An 8,277-nucleotide genomic window follows, 5' to 3' on the forward strand; every position below is an offset into this window, starting at 1 on the left:
CATAAGTGATCTGGAATAATGGAAATCACCAATCAGAAGAGCAAAAAGAAAAAAATTTAAATGAAAACAGTTTAAGAGATTTTTCGGATAACATCAAGCAAAGCAATATTTGCATTATAGGGGTCCCAGAAGAAGAGAGAAAATTGGTGATTGAAAATGTATTTGATGAAATTATGGCTGAAAACTTCTCAAACTTGAAGAAGGAAACAGATATCCAGGTACAGGAAGCACAGAGGGTCCTAAATAAGATGAACCTAAACAGACCCATGCCAAGACAAATCATAAGTAAAATGACAAAAGTTAAAGATAAAGAGAGAATTCTAAAGGTATCAAGAGAAAAACACAGAGTCATATAAAAGGGAACCCCCATAAGGATATCAGCTGATTTTTCTGCAGAATATTTGCAGGCAAGAAGGGAATGTCATGATATATTCAAAGTACTGAAAGGGAAAAAACCTGCTACTCAGGATAATCTACACACCAAGACTATCATTTAGAATAGAAGGAGAGAGAAAGAATTTCTCAGACAAGCAAAAACTAAAAGAGTTCATCAATACTTTTATGAGTTCATCAATTCTTTTAGGGTAAACCTACCCTAAAAGAAGTGTTAAGAGATCTTCTCTAAGTGGAAAAAAAGTAAGAATCTATAAGAAAGGGAAAATCCCACTAGGAAAGGCAAGTATAGAGTAAGGCCTGAGGATCAACCATTTAAATAAGCTAGTACGAAGATTAAAAGACAAAAAATTGTAAAAGTAACTATAAGTATAACAAACAGTTAAGGGATAAGCATGAAGATGTACAATATGACATCAAAAACACAAAACATGGGAGAGCAGAATAAACAATGTAGATCTTTTAGCATATGTTTGAACTTAACTGACTACCAGTATAAAACAAGTAGATATTGTTATAGGTCAACACATATGAATCTCATGGTAACCAGTAATCAAAAACCTACAACAGATACACAAAAACTAAAAAGAAATGAACACAAGTATACTACTAAAGAAAATCATCCAACCACAAGGGAAGAAACAAAAAAAAAATAACAGAGAAGAACTATAAAAACAACTCGGAAACATGCAATAAAATGGTGTAAGTACATACCTATCAATAGTTAATTTAGATGTCAATGAAATAAATGGTCCAATCAGAAGACATAGGGCGGCTGATTGGATAAAAACCATGACAAGACCCATCTATATACTGCCTACAAGAGACTCACTCCAGAGCTAAAGACACACATAGACTGAAAGTGAGATGATGGAAAATGATATTTCATTCAAATGGAAATAACAAGAAAATAGGAGTGGAAATATTCATACAGACAAAATGGATATTAAAATAAAGGCTATAACAAAAGACAAAGAAGGGCATTATATAATGGTTAAGGGACCAATACAAGAAGGGAATATTACACTCATTAACATGTATGCACCTAATACAGGAGCACCTAAATATATAAAGCAAATATTAACAGAAATAAAGGGAGAAATTGAAAATAATATAATAATAGTAAAGAATTTTAACACCCCACTTACATCAATGGACAGATCATTCAGAGAGAAAATCAAAAAGGCAACAGTGGTCTCAAATGCCACAATAGACCAGTTAGACTTAATGGATATCTATAGGACATTCCATCCAAAATCAGTAGAATACACATTCTTTTCAAATGCACATGGAAAGTGCTCCAGGATAGATCATATGCTAGAACACAAAACAAGTCTTGAAAAATTTAAGAAAATAGAAATTATAGCAAGCATTTGTTTCCCAATCACAACAGTATGAAACTAAAAATCATGAAGGCTAAACAATATACTACTAAAAAACAATGGGTCAGTGAAGAAATCAAAGAAAAATCAGAAAATACCTTGAGAAAAATGAAAATGAAAACATAACTTTCCAAAATCTATGGGATTCAGGAAAAGCACATCTAAGAGGGAAGTTTATAGCAATACAAACCTTCCTCAAGAAAGAAGAAAAATCTCACATAAACAATCTAACCTACCACCTAAAGGAATTACAAAAAGAAGAACTAACAAAGCCCAAAGTCAGCAGAAGGAAGCAAATGATAAAGATCAGAGTGGAAATAAATAAAATAGAGACCAAAAAACAATGGAAAATATCAATGAAATTAAGAGCCGGTTTTTTAAAAGAAAAACAAAATTGATACATCTTTAGCCAGGTTCATCCAGAAGAAAAGTGAGAAGACCCAAATAAACAAAATTAGAAACAAAAAAGGAGAAGTTACAACCAATATCACAGAGATACAAGAGATCATAAGAGACTATTACAAACAGTTACATGCCAACAAATTGGACAACCTCGAAGAAAAGGACAGATTTCTAGAAACATACAATCTGCCAAGACTGAATCAAGAAGAAATAGAAAATTCGAACAGACAGATCATTAGTAGTGAAATTAAATTTGTAATTTAAAAAATCCCAGCAAACAAAAGTCCAGGACCGAATGGCTTCACAGGGGAATTCTGCCAAACATATAAAGAATAGCTAATACCAATCCTTGTTAAATTACTGCAAAAAACTGAAGGGGATAGAACACTCCCAAATTCATTCTCCGAGCACACCATTACCCTGATACCAAACCCAGACAAAGATCACAAAAAAAAAAATTACAGGCCAATATCTTTGATGAATATAGATGTGAAAATCCTTAACAAAATATTAGTAATCTGTATCTAATAATATATAGAAAGGATTATATATCATGATTAAGTGGGATTTATTCCAGGGTTGCAAGGATGGTTCAATATTCACAAATAATCAATGTGATACAACACATTAACAAAAGGAAGGATAAAAATCACACAATCATCTCTTTAGTCACAGAAAAAGCATTTGACAAAATTCAACATCCATGAAAAGATGCTCAACATCACTAATTATTAGAGAAATGCAAATCAAAACAACAATATCAACTCACACCTTTCAGGATGACTATCATCAAAATGTCTACAAATATCAAATGCTGGAGAGGGTGTGGAGAAAAGGGAACACTTGTACACTGTTGGTAGGAATGTAAATTGATACAGCCACTATGGAGAACAGTATGGAGCTTCCTCAAGAAACTAAAAATAGAACTACCATAGGATCCAGCAATCCCACTCCTGGGGATACATCTGAAAGAACAAAAATGAAAACACTAATTCAAAAAGGTATGTGTACTCCAATGTTCATAGCAGCACTACTTACAATGGCCAAGATATGGAAGCAATCCAAATGTCTATCAACAGACAAATGGATAAAGAAGATGTGGCATATATATGCAATGGAATATTACTCAGCCACAAAAAGAATGAAATTCTGCCATTTGCAACAATGTGGATGGACTTATAGAGTATTATTCTTAGTGAAATATGTCAGACAGAGAAAGACAAATACTGTATGTTATCACTTAACGTGGAATCTAAGAAATAAAACAAATAAATGCATATAGCAAAACAGAAACAGACTCACAGATATATAAAACAAACTAGTGGATGCTGGTGGGGAGAAGGAAGGTGGGATGGGCAAGATAGGGGTATGGTATTAAGAGATGCAAACTACTATGTATGAAATAGATAAGCAACAAAGATATATTGCATAGCACAGGGAATTATAGCCATTATTTTGTAATAATTTTAAATGGATTATAATCTATACAAATACAGAATCACTACACTGTACACCTGAAACTAATATAATATTGTACATCAACTATAGTTCAATTAATTAATTAAATGTGCAAATGATTATGCCTAATACTGGTCTTTATAAACCAAAATAACCACTTTGACAAATACCCTTCCCATAAACTGCTCAGTAAAGTCGCAAATTTTTTTGACCATTGTATCTTTTTGACTGAACTGAGTTAATAATTGGTGTGCTTTGTAGTCAGAGAAACTGATAATTAAGTAACACACTTACAGATAATCATTTCAAAGATTACCCACATCAAAGTGGCATGAGTTTTATCAGGTCTGGTCCTCAGCCAAAACTGTAATTAGCAAGGTTTGCATTCATTATCTCTCCCTATCACCTTCTGCACTTGTACTTTAAGTTTTGCCCTTTCCTCAAGAAAGTCTGTCCCCAAGTCAGTGACACATTTTTGGTTCTGCATGTCTCCCTTCACCTATAAAAATATCCCATGTCCTTCGCTAACAAAGGTTTAACTATTGTGATTATTTGAGCTATGGCGCAAAATGCCTGATAATGATTGAAAGTGTTATCCTTCCCAGTTGCCACTTTTATTTTTAGCACTGTCTTTCAGTGTTTTATACCTGGGGTGACCAACTGTTTCAGTTTGCCTGGGACTTTCCTGGTTTCAGCAATGGAAATTCCAAGTCTCAGGAAACCCCTCAGTTCCAAGCTTATTTACCCTAATTGCCCTGAAAGGACTGGAAAAAATGACAGCTGGGGAAGACTTTTTAGGCTTCTCTCTCAAATGCAGTTCCTAGTTGGAGATTTTTCTGCTGCTTCTCTCAGATCTCTCTTCAGGATGATGTACTTGACCCCCTCAGGATATCTTCTCTTTCCTCCCCACCACACTCTTCAAGACAGATTTCCCAGATTTGCTCCTCGTGCTTTCTGGGTGATCTAAGCCTTCCATTATTTTAGTTTTCTCAGTAAAAGACATTCGTCTTTCTAGGCATCTCAGTGTTCCCCAAAACGGGTCCAGATACATGTCATAATCCTTACCCACAACACTCTGTTCTTTGTCTTCACGTTGCCCACCTGTAGAAAGAGTATTCTTTATCTAAAGCACTCAGATCCTATAATAACAACAAAGAAAACCCAAGGGAAATCATCTATGAGTATGTTTATCTACACCAATATTTTTCATTAGTTCTAATAAGCAGAATTTGATGATATGTCTTGCCTGAAGTAAAAGGACAATGTAGTGAAAAGGTTCCAGCTGTCTAGGTTTGCCTTCTCAATATAATTCTATTCATTCTGTGGCTCTGGAACATCCATCATTCCTCAGGCATCTATGATTTGCCTGTGATAGAGAAGCAAGGAAGAAAAATTTTTAAAAGGCTCATTGTGGGATTGTTTAAAATGCATTCAAACAAAGTAGATGATTTCACTAAATTAAAAAAAATTGACCATATCATTTCTGTTAAGGATTTATGGCTGGATTGTGTTCCCCCAAATTCATATGTTGAACTCCTAACCCCCAGTGCTTAAGAATGTGATTAGATTTGGTGATAGGGTCTTTCAAAAGGTTATTAAGTTAAAATGAAGTCACTAGGGTAAGCCTTAATCCAATATGAGAAGAGATTAGGACATAGACACATGTACCGAGATAAAACCATGTAAAGACAACAGAGAAGATAACCATCTACAAGCCAGGAGACAGGCCTAGAACAGATCCTTCCCTCATGGTCCTCAGAAGAAACCAACCCTGCCAAAGCTTTGATCTTGGACTTCTAGCCTCCAGAACTGGGAGAAAATAAATTTTTGCTGTTTAAGCCACCCATTCTGTGGTACTTTGTTATGGTGGCACTAAGCAAACTAATAAAATTTTCCGGTGGATAAATACAGAAATACTAAGTGATCAAAATGAGCTCTCATTAAATACAGATTTAGAACCTTGCTCAACGCAAGAACCCAGGGCATATGGATTAATTACTTGCATGGGTTTGCAGCTCTCACATCAGTACTTGGACTGTTATCCCTAGGCACACAGTAAACTTCTCAGCAATCCAAATGGAAATAAATAGAAAGGTTCTCTTAAGAGTATGGATTTTTTTCTTCCAACCTATCAGTGAAACCTCTTGAAAATAGCTTTAGGAATGTAACATCAGGCGCTGTCTCATCTTCTCACGGATAACCTTGATCAATCATCTTTTATTTCAGCACAACCCACAGCATTCCACTCCACCTGAAAAACAACAGTATGATAGTCTTTCCCGAAGAGCATTTCTCCACTCAGAGTAAATCATAAGTATAACTGAACACATATTAAACACATATTATACAGGAACTATGTATTAAGAAAGAAAATGTTTATACGTTCTTAAAAATGGACAGAATGAATTGTATAATATGAGCTTTATCTTAATAAATTTGTTCTGTATATAGAACAAGCAAATAAATACACCACCTTTGTCAGTGTATCTCTTTTGTATCATTTTGTCCTATTTTTCACTGATGTCTTAGAATCATCTAATTTACTTTGCTGTTCTACTTTCCCCTTGGGCAGCATTTAGAGGTTATTACTGATTCAAAAGTAGAGATAAAGGTCTCCAATGAAAAGTCAGATGGCTGAGAAAGATAGAAATACCCCTGACCTTGGACTTCCTTTCATAATTTCATTCAGAGAATGTTCAAAGGATTGTGCCGTGATGTTTTTCACAGGCAGGTGATACCTGCCACTCAATATTTACAATTTTCTCAATCAGGCACTCTGGGAACTCCTCCTCTATCCCTCTCTCCCAGTCAGCTTCTTTCTGGCAGCAGTTGAGGTGCATTGACTAGGTTACAGGTCCTGCTTGAGACTGAACAATTAGGAGTAATAGGAGATCTACCGCTGGACCTCCTGGGTCAGGTGAACTCAGTCTTGATGGGGTTATAGATGGCTCTGTCATGTCATCAGCAATTTATAAATTGGTATGTAAAGGGTAGATTGCCGGTGAGGTTTCACTTACTTAGCGTTTGATTTAGTGCAGAAGTTTACAGAAGCAGGCCCACTGCCCAGTCTCGTGAGAAGGACTCAGATGACTAGATTCTTGAATTACACTTGAGGGAAAAAGTTTTCCTGGTACAGGAAAAATAGTTCTGAGGTTATCTCACATCACATTTTTAATGGAAAATTGTTGTTGACATCCCCAACACCAACCTCCTCCCAATTCCAGGAACAGATCTCAATTTCACCTGGTGACCAGTGACTCCCAAACCCAGTGGTTTGAATGAGGGGGGAAGTTGTCAAGGAAGGAGCTTGTGACCCAGGTCTGACCAGTCAAAGGATTGCTGGTTACAGCCCTTAGTGTCTGGCTGAGGGAGAAGTACAAAACCTAAACTGGTCTAATCAGAGGCACTCTTCTTCTGGGGTTATAGGGAAATACTCAGTATTGCCCTACCTATCAATCAAAGTTTACTCAGAAAAGCAGGACCATGAGCAATGATATACAATAAGGATTTATTGCAGTGATTTGACCTGACACATATGTGAGAGCTGGTCAAAGTCTTGGCCTGGTGCTTCCTTCTGTCTCTGGTGTGGAGCCAGAAGTCATAGGTCAGGCTGAGGGAAAGAAAAGATGGACACCTGACTGAGGAAGAGCAGCGACAACTAGAATCTGCCTTTGTCAGTTACTCGCACCCTTGTTGGTCCCTCTCTGTCTCCAAGCCTGCAACATTGCTGCTGTGGATAACCCTCAGGACAAGTGGTGCTCTGGCTGCAGATGCCCACCAACAAGCTGAGTCAGAAGCTGCAATGGAGCCTAACCTACATCCACCTTCCAAGAGTCACAATGGCTATTGCGCCACAGTGACCTTCCAAATCTTCCACAGATTTCTCTTGTAACTAACTCTACCCAGAAATATTCAGTGAAGAGAATTCTGGGAAACATAGTTTAGTTTAGCCAAGTTGACACATTACAAAGCCACCACAGCCTGAAACTGGAACATGGAGAAATATGAGGCGGGAGCTGCTGCAGCCATCTTGCCCCAGAGAGAGCTCAGAGCTGCTGGGCTGCTTTGTGGAGCCCAAGGATTAAACTAATATAATCAAAGTCAGAGAAGAGTGAAAAACAAATGAGCAATTTGATCACACCCTTCAAGCCCTGAATCCTGGAATGCCTGAAACTACCCCTGGAGTTTTCAGTTGTGAGAGACAATAAATTCTTTGTGCTTAAGCCAGTTTGAAATAGGTTTTCTGACACTAGCTCCCGAAACACTGCTAAATGACAATCTTAACGCAGGGCTGCTGTGTTTGCTCTTGCTGAAGTTTCTTAATAGTGTTAAGGAACAGTCTTTAGTAGCATTTAATCCATCCTGGAAGAAACCAAGCAACAGTTAATTTGTATCTTATTATTAATCAGATAAGGAGAATCAATGAAAGATATTTTCCATTTTTGAAAAGATGCAAAAAGAGAGAAAGTTTCCATTGCTCCTTTCATTAGACCACAATCAAATTTTTTCCTATCTCTCCTTCACACTTTCCTTGCTTTCCACCATGATGTAAGGGGACTGAGTGAGCGCTGAGTACATATTTTCTGGAGTAAAAGAGTATATTTTCCTCTTATAATGGATTTTTCTACTATACTAAGAAAGA

Source organism: Lipotes vexillifer, unplaced genomic scaffold, assembly GCF_000442215.2.
Source record: "Lipotes vexillifer unplaced genomic scaffold, Lipotes_vexillifer_v1.1 scaffold1314, whole genome shotgun sequence".
NCBI classification, from domain to species: Eukaryota; Metazoa; Chordata; class Mammalia; order Artiodactyla; family Lipotidae; genus Lipotes; species Lipotes vexillifer.